This window comes from Zea mays, chromosome 5 (genome assembly GCF_902167145.1).
Source record: "Zea mays cultivar B73 chromosome 5, Zm-B73-REFERENCE-NAM-5.0, whole genome shotgun sequence".
Classification (NCBI taxonomy): Eukaryota; Viridiplantae; Streptophyta; class Magnoliopsida; order Poales; family Poaceae; genus Zea; species Zea mays.
Genome location: NC_050100.1, coordinates 143,674,964 through 143,687,054, shown reverse-complemented (window position 1 = coordinate 143,687,054; position 12,091 = coordinate 143,674,964).

Sequence of the window (12,091 nt, the reverse complement as noted above, 5' to 3'; positions counted from 1 at the left end):
TGACCTATACCACAACCACAACGTCGTTGCTCGTGGATGCGACAACAAAGGTAGTGGCAAGATTTGGTTTAGTAGCGCTGAAATCAAAGCTGGCAAGTTTGTGCCAGACTTGGGGGATGAAGAAGGCTATTTTGATGTGCTAGACTCAGATGAAGAAGAAGTCCATGTTGAGTTTATAAATCCATATAGTACCTGTCAAAGTACTCTTTCCTCATCACCCCTGGCATCTCGAGCTCTAAGTCTTTGATCCTTCATAGATCTGATCAATGTTGACTGCAAAGTACCTATCTAGAATCTCCTCACTATGGTATGTCTTGCTTTATTATGAAGGTGAAGCCATACCAAAAGCCACCTTAGTTATCAAGGTCCTCATTGGTATATGTATCTCACATGATGTTTGATATTGAATTTCATCCATTGGATATGTTGGGGACTTGTTCTCAAATGCTATGAATTAAGAACAAGGCAACATAAAATGTTAAATGTTAACGTCCTTCGTCCATGAAACATTATTCCCTTAAGGATAATGAGCCTTGGACGAAGGTTGATGAGAATATAATTTACGAAGCTCAAGTCTTCGTAATAAAATTTCAATAAATTGTATAAGATAACATAAGACAAAGGGTATAAAAGGGTAAATAAATCATAGAAGAATTATATTATATTCACTTAATATATTGAATCATTGAACACAATAGTACCTCTGCCTTGACAAAGGTTGGTTCCCGGAAGATGCGATTGCAATTTCCAAAAAGCGTGAACAGTAAAGGAATACTGTTCACTATTTATAGGCACAGGATGCAGCCTGTGAGGAATTACAAGTATGCCCCTTATAAAAGCTTACAACATTGACTCAGACCTTTATGGACTAAAAGGTCATTCTATCTTTAAGTCGGTTTGTAATACCGAAGCTTCACGAAGAGGAACCTTCGGCCATCTTATACAAACAGCTTCAGCCGAAGACCGCTTCTTCTTATAAGACCTTCGGCGACGAAGCATAGACCCAACAGTAGCCCCTTTCGCGGTGCTAGATCGTTTTTCGTAACGAGCTTGATCCGTGAAAAAAGTCTCTTAAGCTTCGGAGCGCCGAAGGTCTAAAAAACACCTTCCCTGAGCTCGTTGTCGAGAAACGATTCAATTTCCCAGCGTGTAGCGGCCCCACCTTGCAGAGTTACTGTTTGGTCTCTGCGGTCCACCACGCAGCGAGTGCGAGCGGGTGTCCGCCTGGTGTAAAAATCCTGGCGCTTCGCCTTCTTACCTGCAGTACTATATAAACAGACGAGTAGGTGTGAAGTTACCACAGCATTCATTGCTATTTGCACTGTTTTGCTGCCAAAATTTTTAACCATCGCCGAAGCTTGTCTGTCGGAATCGAACGAAGCTCCAGCTTGAAGCCTGCTTCGTCAGAAAAAACTTCGGAAGAAGAAAATATTAAATTTCCACAAATTCATAATTAAATGGCCAGAGTGCGCTCTACCGCCAGGGTTGAGCGTGAGGGGGGCGAAACTGAAGCTTCGGAGACTGTTCCCATCTCCGAAGCCATGCAACGATCCGGGCTGGTGACTTCGGAAAAGATCCCTAGTGATGATGCAGAACAAGCAGAACAAGCAATCGCTGAAGCAGAAGAAGAAGATATTGAGGAAACTGATCCCGAAGATGATTATCGCATTGCCATGCCAAGCAAGCCCAGCCACTTGGACTTCGGGAAATCTACTGTTTCGAAGGCTGATCTGTCCAAGATGGTAAAATCGGGCTTTTTTAATGAAAATCAGAAAAAACTATTACGCTTCGGGGGAGAAGAGACTACTCCAAAGCCGGAGAAGGATGAAATTGTTATTTTCAAAAGCTTTCTAAAGGCTGGATTAAGATTCCCCCTACATGGGATTATTGGAGAGGTACTGAAGAGGTTCGGTATCTATTTTCACCAGCTGACCCCTAACGCTATCGTTAGGCTTAGCGTTTATATCTGGGCACTCCGAAGCCAAGCAGTGGAGCCATTTGCGGACAGCTTTTGTCGGGTCCACGAGCTGCATTATCAGACGAAGGTTAGAAAGGATGGATTGCACGACAATTTTGGTTGCTATAACTTTGCCTATCGGAAAACCACAAAGTTTCCTGTAATCAGCTATTGAAGCAAATGGGCAGCAGGCTGGAAGTCGGAGTGGTTCTATGTCAAGGTTGATGATGACAAGGAGAAGCTTGTGCAAAGTCCACTCGAACTAATCTTCGGAGAAACCCGACCTCGCTGCAACATGACACCCGAAGGTCCAACACAACAAGCAATGAATGAATTCAGAATTATTGCAGAACATATCAGTACAAGAGACCTGGTTCAGGAGTTCTTGGCTTTCAAAGTTTTTCCTAGTTTAAAAGAATGGGAAATGCCGAAGCTGAAGGGGGAAAAGAAAGAAGGTGAACTTGTGCGTTTACCTTACTATTTCAAATTTAAGAAATACTTTAAAACACCTTGCCAAGAGTGGCTGGATATAATTGAAGTAATGTGTAATGAAATACTTGGGAACTACTCCAAAAAAGAAGATCAATTGATGACTGCAGCCTTCGGCACCCGTCCGAAGCGAAGGCTAAATCGAGTGCTAGACGCCTTGGGTTTTGAATACCCTGACTATGAAAATCTGAACAAAGGTGCCGGAGGCCAGAAAAGAAAAAGGATAACCGAAGCCTCAAATGAAGATGAAAAAGAGACACCAAAGAAGAAAATTCCAAAGAAAAGGAAACCGTCTTCTCCAAAACGAAAAATATCCGACGAAGAAAAATCCCCCGCATCACCCTCTGCCACTGATGTGGAGGCAATTCTGAAGGTAATGACTGAATCCTTACCTGCGAAGCTAAGTCCACTGGGGCCTCAACTGACAAAGTTTTTTCAGAAGGACAAGGAGCCCGAAAAATCGAAGAAAACAATCAAAGCAAAGAGACAAAGAATTATCACTGTCACAGAGGTAATTGACAAGACACCGCCAAGAACTTCAGCTCAAAAAACACCAGCGGCTGCAGAAGAGACAGATATTGAAATTACACCTTCGGAGGTCGCGGCTGCCGAAGCTGCCTCAGCTGAAGATTTGAACCTGGAGAGCACAATCGAACACATTGACAAAATACTGCTAGACATGGCTGCAGAAGAAGCTACCACCGCCGCCGAAGTGGCCGCGACTGCAGCGTCGGGGAAAGGAAAGGAAATTGCTGATGAAGCTTCAGAAAACGAAGCCTTTATGTTCCAGAATTTAGTTGGAGAAAAACTGTCAAAAGCTGAAATAGAAGAGCTTAGAGAGTATGCCAAATCCTGCGGATACAAACCTGGAGCACTCCTCTTCGGAGGCATTGATGATGAAAAAATAGATTGTATTCGAGATCAAACAGGAGCCAAAGTTATCGGTACTCTGTCAAAGAGTATCGGTTTTCCGAAGCTAGAAACAGACATCAGCCGCTACCGACGACAACATATCGTTGGTAGTTTATTTTATTCCAATTTCAAGGTGAACTACTTTTCCCTTAACTTTTATTGTTTCTAATAATGAAAACATGTCTGACGAAGGTTGTTTTCGTGCAGAGTATGCTGTTGAGCAAAGCCTTGAAGATGCAGCAAGATTTTGAGGATAAGAGGCACGAAGTTATAATTGAAAATTTGGAAAGCAAAATAAAGGAGCAATCAGATGCTATCGAGAAAAAGAACTTTGAGCTCCAGGCAACCGAAGGTTTATTGGCGGAAGCTGAAGCAAAAATAACAGAACTGAACACGAAGCTTCTCCGCCAATCTGAGCAGTTCGAACGAGAAAAGCAAGATTTTAATGCAAAACTTGAAGCCGAAGCTCAACAAAATTCAGATTTGAGAAAACTATTGACGAGCCTTCAAGAAAAATGTTTGGAATTTAGCAACAAATGCATTCAACGATTAAGAAAAATTTTCCACTCAGTTGGAGCCAGCAGTGAAAAATTCACCCCCTCAGCTGAAGATCTACCGAAGACCTTCGAACATATTGAGGGTGAGATTGACGAGCTCGACGAAGTCATAGCTGGGCACGGTGACTTCTGTGCCTGGGTGGCTTCTCGGGGCAATGCTGCAGCTTTCCTAAAAGCTGGCTGCGATCATGGAAAGATTGTCAATAGGCCAAATTTCACTTTATCACCATCAATTCTAGATGACATTCCTGATCTCGCCCGAAGTATCTCTAATAGATTTGTAAAAATGATATGGACAAAAGGTGGGCGAGAAAAGGCTGGAGACGAAGCTCGGAGTCATCTTGAACCAGTAAGAAATTATACCTTGCACTTACCTCTTCCTTCAAGCTCGATTTTGACTTACAACAACCTTATTCATGTAGGATGACGAAGCCGAAGCTGATGATTAGAAAATGACGCCGAAACTAAAGCTCCTTGGAGATTAAATAGTAGACTGTAGACAGTACTTGAGAAACTTTTGAGATAACTTTTGTAAATGTAACTAAAACTTGCCTTTAATGAATTCTGTTCATACCTTGTAATATATCCTTATCCTTCCATTGATGTATGAGAAGTGCTTTGATGTGGACGAAATTTTCTTTTTTGAGCCGAAGGCGAAAAAAACACCTTCCCTTCTTTTCGTACGCAGCGAAGCATAGAAAACAACATTTCCCTTCTTTCCGAAGCTCTCCTTTTTGTACACGAAGCTCTTTCTTCCCTTTTTTTTTCTTTTTGCCGAAGCAGGCACTTATGCCATGATGATGATTATCCTACATATGCCTGGATGGATGTTTATGAATGCAAATGCTATGATGTAATGTGATGTGCAAATGAATGTCCAAACGCGAATCCGAAGCCATACTCATAGCCATTATTTCCTTAGAGACAATCACACATCAGCTCTGCATTCCCTTAGGAACGACTTTGGAGCTTCTTCGCCTTTTACTTTCGGCGGAATCAGCGTTGACTTTTCGCTGTAAGCTCTGCATTCCCTTAGGAACGACTTTGGAGCTTCTTCGCCTTTTACTTTTGGCGGAATCAGCGTTGACTTTTCGCTGTAAGCTCTGCATTCCCTTAGGAACGACTTTGGAGCTTCTTCGCTTTTTACTTTTCGGCACTCGATGGTGCACTCAGCTTTTACATTTACATTCCTTGGGGGATTTTGCTCTTATAGAACTAAAAAAGGAAATTACATATGATGGCCCCATTAAAAACCTTTCTCCCCCTTTAGAAAGGAAAAGGGTGCCATAAAAAAGAAGAAACATAAAAAATTACATCAAGTTACACATAATATCGCCGAAGCTCATCCGCATTCCAAGATCTAGGAATGTCGTTGCCGTCCATATCCTTCAATCTGTATGAACCGGGTCTTGACGAAGATGCTACTAAGAAAGGTCCGTCCCATTTCAGCTGCAACTTGCCCATTGTGTCTGGGTTGGCCACTCTCCGAAGCACCAAATGTCCTGGCTCAATATTCTTTAGCCGAACTTTTCTATCTCGCCACTTGATTGTTTCGGCTTGATATTTATTGATATTCTCCACAGCTTGAAGCCTGATCCCTTCTAAAGCATCTTTTTCCACAGAATAAGCATCTTCAGAACCTGATTCTGCCGAAGCTACTACTCTTATTGATCCAGTTTTTGCTTCCTCCAGAGTTATTGCTTCATCACCGAATAATAACTTGAACGGAGTAAAGCCTGTAGACCTTGATGTTGTTGTATTGTGGCTCCACACCACTTTGGTTAACTGATCTGGCCACTTTCCCCTGGGTTGATTGAAGATTAACTTCATTATTCCTGTCATTATAATGCCATTGGCTCTTTCAACGAGTCCGTTTGACTCCGGATGCCTGACTGATGCAAAATGGATCTTCGTACCAATTTGATCACAGAAATCCCTGAAAGCTTCGGAGTCAAACTGTGTTCCATTATCCACAGTAATAGCCTTTGGTACCCCGAAACGACAAACAATATTCTGCCAGAAAAACTTTTGGACGGTGGCCGAAGTTATTGTGGCTAAAGGCTTTGCCTCAATCCATTTAGAAAAATATTCGACCGCCACTACAACATATCTTAGGTTCCCTTGGGCCGGTGGTAACGGACCTAACAAGTCAAGGCCCCACCTTTGCAATGGCCAGATGGGTTGTATGAGCTGTGTTAAGGACGAAGGTTGTTTTTGATCTCTTGCACATTTCTGACAACCTTCGCACTTTTGAACTAATTCCGCCGCGTCCGAAGCTGCCTTCGGCCAATAAAACCCCTGACGGAAAACTTTTCCAAGTAACGGCCTAGATCCAATGTGAGATCCACACAGGCCTGCATGTATTTCTTTCATCAACTCTACGCCTTCGGTTCTAGATAAACACTTGAGCAGCGGAGCACAAACTCCATGCTTGTATAACTCCCCTTCTATCATGACATATGGACAAGCTCTTGCCTCTATCCTCCTGTTATAAGCTTCGTCATCTGAAAGGAATTTACCCTGAAGGTAAGAGATGATCTCAGTTCTCCAATCTTCGCTATAAACAGGAGATATATTGAGGACTGCTCTTTCAAGAAGTTCCACCGAAGGTGCTTTTATTGTCTCGAAGAACACATCCGAAGGTAAGGGCAGCCCCTGTGCTGCTGACTTAGCTAGCAAATCAGCATGCTCATTTTGTCCTCGAGGGATATTTTTGACAGAAAATCCTTCGAAGGAAGCTTCAACTCTTCGAACCATATCCAGATATTTTTCAAGCTTCGGATCTTTAGCCTTGCAACTCTTGTCAATATGACCCGAAACAACCTGGGAATCAGTTTTAAGTATGGCCCTTCTGATTCCCATTGCTTTTAGCTTCCGAAGACCCAGAAGCAAGGCTTCGTACTCGGCAATGTTATTTGTGCAACTAAAATCAAGTTTTGCCGCATAGCAAGTTTTAACTTTGGAAGGTGAAACCAACACAGCAGCCGCTCCCGCTCCGAAGGTTCCCCAAGACCCATCGCAAAACACTGTCCATGCTTCGGCGTCTTTATTTGTTTCTTCCTCCTGAGCCCCTGGCGTCCAGTCAGCAATGAAGTCTGCTAACGCCTGGGACTGAATCGAAGATCTATGAACATATTCAATACAAAATTCGTTGAGCTCTGCAGCCCATTTTCCAATCCTTCCAGTAGCTTCTCGGTTCCTCATAATATCCTTCAGAGGTTGTGAAGAAGGAACAATTATGTTGTAAGCTTGAAAATAGTGCCGAAGCTTCCTGGATGCCATCAAAACAGCATATAACACCTTCTCTAATTCTGTGTAGTTTTTCTTTGATATACTAAGAACTTCAGATACAAAATACACTGGGACCTGTTTCCTGACTTGGCCATCAAGCTTCTCCTGGACAAGTGCTGCACTTACCGCTGAGTGCGAAGCTGCCACATATAATAACAAAGGAGCCCCTGACGTAGGTGGAGTTAATGCTGTTAGATCTATCAAATACTGTTTCAGCTCTTCAAAGGCCTTCTGCTGGATTGGTCCCCATTGAAAGACTTCGGCTGACTTCAGCACTTCGAAGAATGGTAAGTTTCTCTCTGCTGATCTGGATATGAATCTATTGAGAGATGCCAATCTTCCTGTCAATCTTTGAGCCCCCTTTTTTGTAGTTGGTGGCTCCATCCGAAGTATAGCTTCAATTTTACTTGGATTAGCTTCAATTCCCTTTGTTGAAACCAAGCATCCAAGAAATTTCCCCTTCTTTACTCCGAAGACGCATTTTTCTAGATTCAACTTTAAACCAGCCTGCCTGAAACTGGCGAAGGTCTCCTGCAAATCAGCAATATGATTCTCCTGTTTCGTGCTTTTTACAATGATATCATCAACATAAGTTAACACATTCCTGCCTATCTGAGACTGGAGAACCTTCGCAGTCATTCTGCTGAAACTTCCTCCAGCGTTTTTGAGCCCCTCAGGCATCCGAAGATAGCAATATGTGCCACTTGGGGTTATGAAGCTAGTCTTCGGCTCATCTTCCATCTTCATCCAGATTTGGTGGTAGCCTGAATAACAGTCTAACAGACTCATGAGCTCTGAAGAAGCTGCTGCATCAACTAAAGAGTCTATCCTTGGCAATGGGAATTCATCCTTCGGACAAGCCTTGTTAAGATCTGTAAAGTCGATACACATTCGCCACTTGTCATTGGCCTTTTTTACCATAACAGTGTTAGCTAGCCATTCTGGGTACTTTACTTCTCTGATAACTCTTGCACTGAGGAGTCTTTTGACTTCGTTACGAGCACCTTCGGCCTTATCATCTGACATTTTCCGAAGCCTCTGCTTTCTGGGTCTGAAGGATGGATCAACATTGAGCGAGTGCTCAATAACATCCCTATTAACTCCATAGAGATCATTGGCTGACCATGCAAAAACATCTTTGTTGTTGAACAAAAACCTTATCAAGGTTTTCTCTTGTTCTTCGGATAATTGAGAGCCCAACAACACCTTCTGTTCTGCTATGTCCTCACATAAGAGCATGGGCTTCGGCTGATCTGCTGAAGCTGCTTTCTCCCTTCTGAATTTGTATTGTTCACAAGCTTCAGCTCCATCTATGTTATGGATTGCTTTTGAGTCAGTCCAGTTTCCTTCGGCCCTTTTGGCAGCTTCTTGACTTCCATGAATAGCGATGGGTCCTTGATCCGAAGGTATCTTCATGCAGAGATAAGCAGGATGAAGAATTGCTTCGAAAGCATTGAGGGTGTCACGACCAATAATTGCATTGTAAGGGTATTCCATGTCAACAATGTCAAACACAACTTGCTCAGTTCTGGTGTTGTTGATGAACCCGAAGGTCACTGACATGGTGATCTTGCCTAGTGCTACAATTTGTCTTCCTCCGAAGCCACAGAGAGGATGTGTAACATCATGAATCTTATCTTCTGGCTCTTGCATTTGTCTGAAGGCCTTAGCAAATATGATATCAGCTGCACTACCTGTGTCGACCAAGACATTGTGGACCAGAAATCCTTTGATAACACAAGAGATAACCATGGCATCGTTGTGTGGGTAATCCTTGAGCTGAAGGTCCTCTTGGGAGAAGGTAATAGGAATGTGAGACCATCTTGACTTGATGAAGGGTCCTTGCACCCCAACATGCTGTACCCTTCTCTGTGCTTCTTTCTTCTGTTTCTTGTTGGCTGGCTCTGAGGACGAACCACCTGTAATCGGGAGCACCAGCTTCGGGTCCGAAGCAACTCCAGCTTGATCATTGAACGAAGCCATCAGCTCAAAAAGTGGAAGTGAGTTCACCGGAGGTGGGCGCCAATGTTGGGGACTTGTTCTCAAATGCTATGAATTAAGAACAAGGCAACATAAAATGTTAAATGTTAACGTCCTTCGTCCATGAAACATTATTCCCTTAAGGATAATGAGCCTTGGACGAAGGTTGATGAGAATATAATTTACGAAGCTCAAGTCTTCGTAATAAAATTTCAATAAATTGTATAAGATAACATAAGACAAAGGGTATAAAAGGGTAAATAAATCATAGACGAATTATATTATATTCACTTAATATATTGAATCATTGAACACAATAGTACCTCTGCCTTGACAAAGGTTGGTTCCCGGAAGATGCGATTGCAATTTCCAAAAAGCGTGAACAGTAAAGGAATACTGTTCACTATTTATAGGCACAGGACGCAGCCTGTGAGGAATTACAAGTATGCCCCTTATAAAAGCTTACAACATTGACTCAGACCTTTATGGACTAAAAGGTCATTCTATCTTTAAGTCGGTTTGTAATACCGAAGCTTCACGAAGAGGAACCTTCGGCCATCTTATACAAACAGCTTCAGCCGAAGACCGCTTCTTCTTATAAGACCTTCGGCGACGAAGCATAGACCCAACAGGATATGATTGCTCTACATGGAGTTCAGGGGAAGCATAGCTACTTCACTGTTGAGAAGAGCTAACCATGTCAGAAAGAGGCATTATCCATTACTGAGTTAACCAAGCAATTACTTGTGCCACTTGATGTCAAACCTTGACAAGAACATATGGTTTGGTTTGAATTGCCCCGTGATTTCCAAGTTACACACCCTTTCTACTTCTTGGACTTACTTCTCTACCCGCTCTTATTTGTGTCCATGTCCATAGAAAAGCCATACTTCTAAGCAAAACTATTGTACCCTCTTGTTTGGCAATGGTGCTTGGAATTCTAAAGGGTGGTGGTGGACTCACTACCCGGCTACCCTGGGCGGCTGCCTAGGCTTCTCTCCTGTAAGTTGTAGATAAATATATGTACTCCAGGAGTAAAAGAAGTTTAGCATGGGCAACAATTGTACAAGGCCCAACTTGCCCTTTATATTGTGTTACCTTGACTATATGCTTTACCTTCCAAGCTTAGTTGGGCCTCTTTGTTTTATCTTATTGGAGATTTTTTAGTTTAGCTTTGGGACTTCTTAAAAATCAATCAACTCCCATAAACCACAATCCCAAAAGCTCACCCTAGTGAGCTTCCGATTATTGGTTTTCAGGAGTTTTTTCACTTTTGAATGGTCCAAAAGCTGACGTAAAAAATCTCCAAGAAGCTGAAACAAATGGACCCATAATCTAGTGGATAGGTTTGGAATCTAGGTTGCATAACCCTTTTAGCAAATAACAACACTTAGTCAAAGCCATAGTTGCACATAAGTTGGCTTGGTTCTTTGCATATATGTTTTGACTAGGAGAAAAATAGAGACATAGATTACAGAAAAATTAGATTGCCTAATTCACCCCACCTCTTAGGTGTCACCGCACTCTACACATCAAATTAGAGGCAAACCACATAATTCAAAATTACCAAAAGATCCAGAGAACTTTGTAACCATACAAGGTGAGTGTATCAATGCTGGATTTTTTCTATAACTAGATGTTTGAGGTCTTTAAAAATATCTTAGGAAACACTTATATAATACATATATCTATTTACAATTAAATACAAACCAACTAATTTAAAACCTGAAGAAGAAAATAAACCTTTGTCACCATAGAAGACGAGACGATGAACTTTCCGACCTTTTGCAATTAGATAAGTGAAATCTCCAAAAGAATATATTCGGAAAAAATTGGCAGCAACTCTCCTAGAAAAATCACCATGAATTGAGCATAAATAGAGCTTCTATCTATCCATGGCTCCAGAGAAAAACACCCTTAAATAATGGACTAAAATATTAGTATTGGTAGATATGATTTCTAGGAGTCTATTGAACGTGGGGACAGGGGACTAAAATATTAGTATTGGTAGAATGCCTAATTCACCCTTAAATCACCATGAATTGATGAATGGTTATTAGGCAGGTGTGACATGATGAACTTATATCACTACCGTAATCTGGGCCTTTGCCGAGTGCTTTTTATCGGGCACTCGGTAAAGAAGACTTTACCGAGAGCCGCACTCGACAAAGTCCTGCGCTCGGTAAAGAGCTTGTTTACCGAGTGTGGGACACTCGACACAAAGGAACACTCAGCAAAGACTGCTTTGCCGAGCGGCAAACACTCAGCAAAGATGGCGCTCGGTAAAGGGCCGTCAGCGGTCGTCTAAAGCTAACGGTTGTCAGCCTTTGCCGAGGGCCGAAGGCCGGCACTCGGCAAAGAGGATTCTTTGCCGAGAGTCAAATATCTGGCACTCGGCAAAGGAGGTCTTTACCGAGTGTCTTCTTCGGACACTCGGCAAAGCATATTTTTATTTTTTTTAATTTTGGCAACCAAACTTTTTGTGGTATGTTCCTACACTATGTAGACCTACATGTATCATTTTGGAACAATTCTAACAGTGTTTTCAATAGCTAGTAGATTTAGTTCGTTTATTTGAATTTCTTTGGAACATTTAGATTTGAACTGCAAGTCACTCAAAACTTGGATAATCGTGCATGCAAAAATGATACACATGCTATTTAGCACAAGTTACGACCGATTTAAGGAGCGGACCGGAAACTTCGAGCAACATGCTCACTAAACATGGTCGTGAACTTGCCATCCACGTGTTTAAAAATGTATAAAACACAAACGAAGTCAGAAAATCATGAAACTTGTCCACGTGTCATGATATCATATGTAGAGGCTGTGATAAAAATTTGAAAAAGTTTCAAGAAAACTGTGACGCACTATGTGTAGAAACCTAGGAGAACTACACATGAAA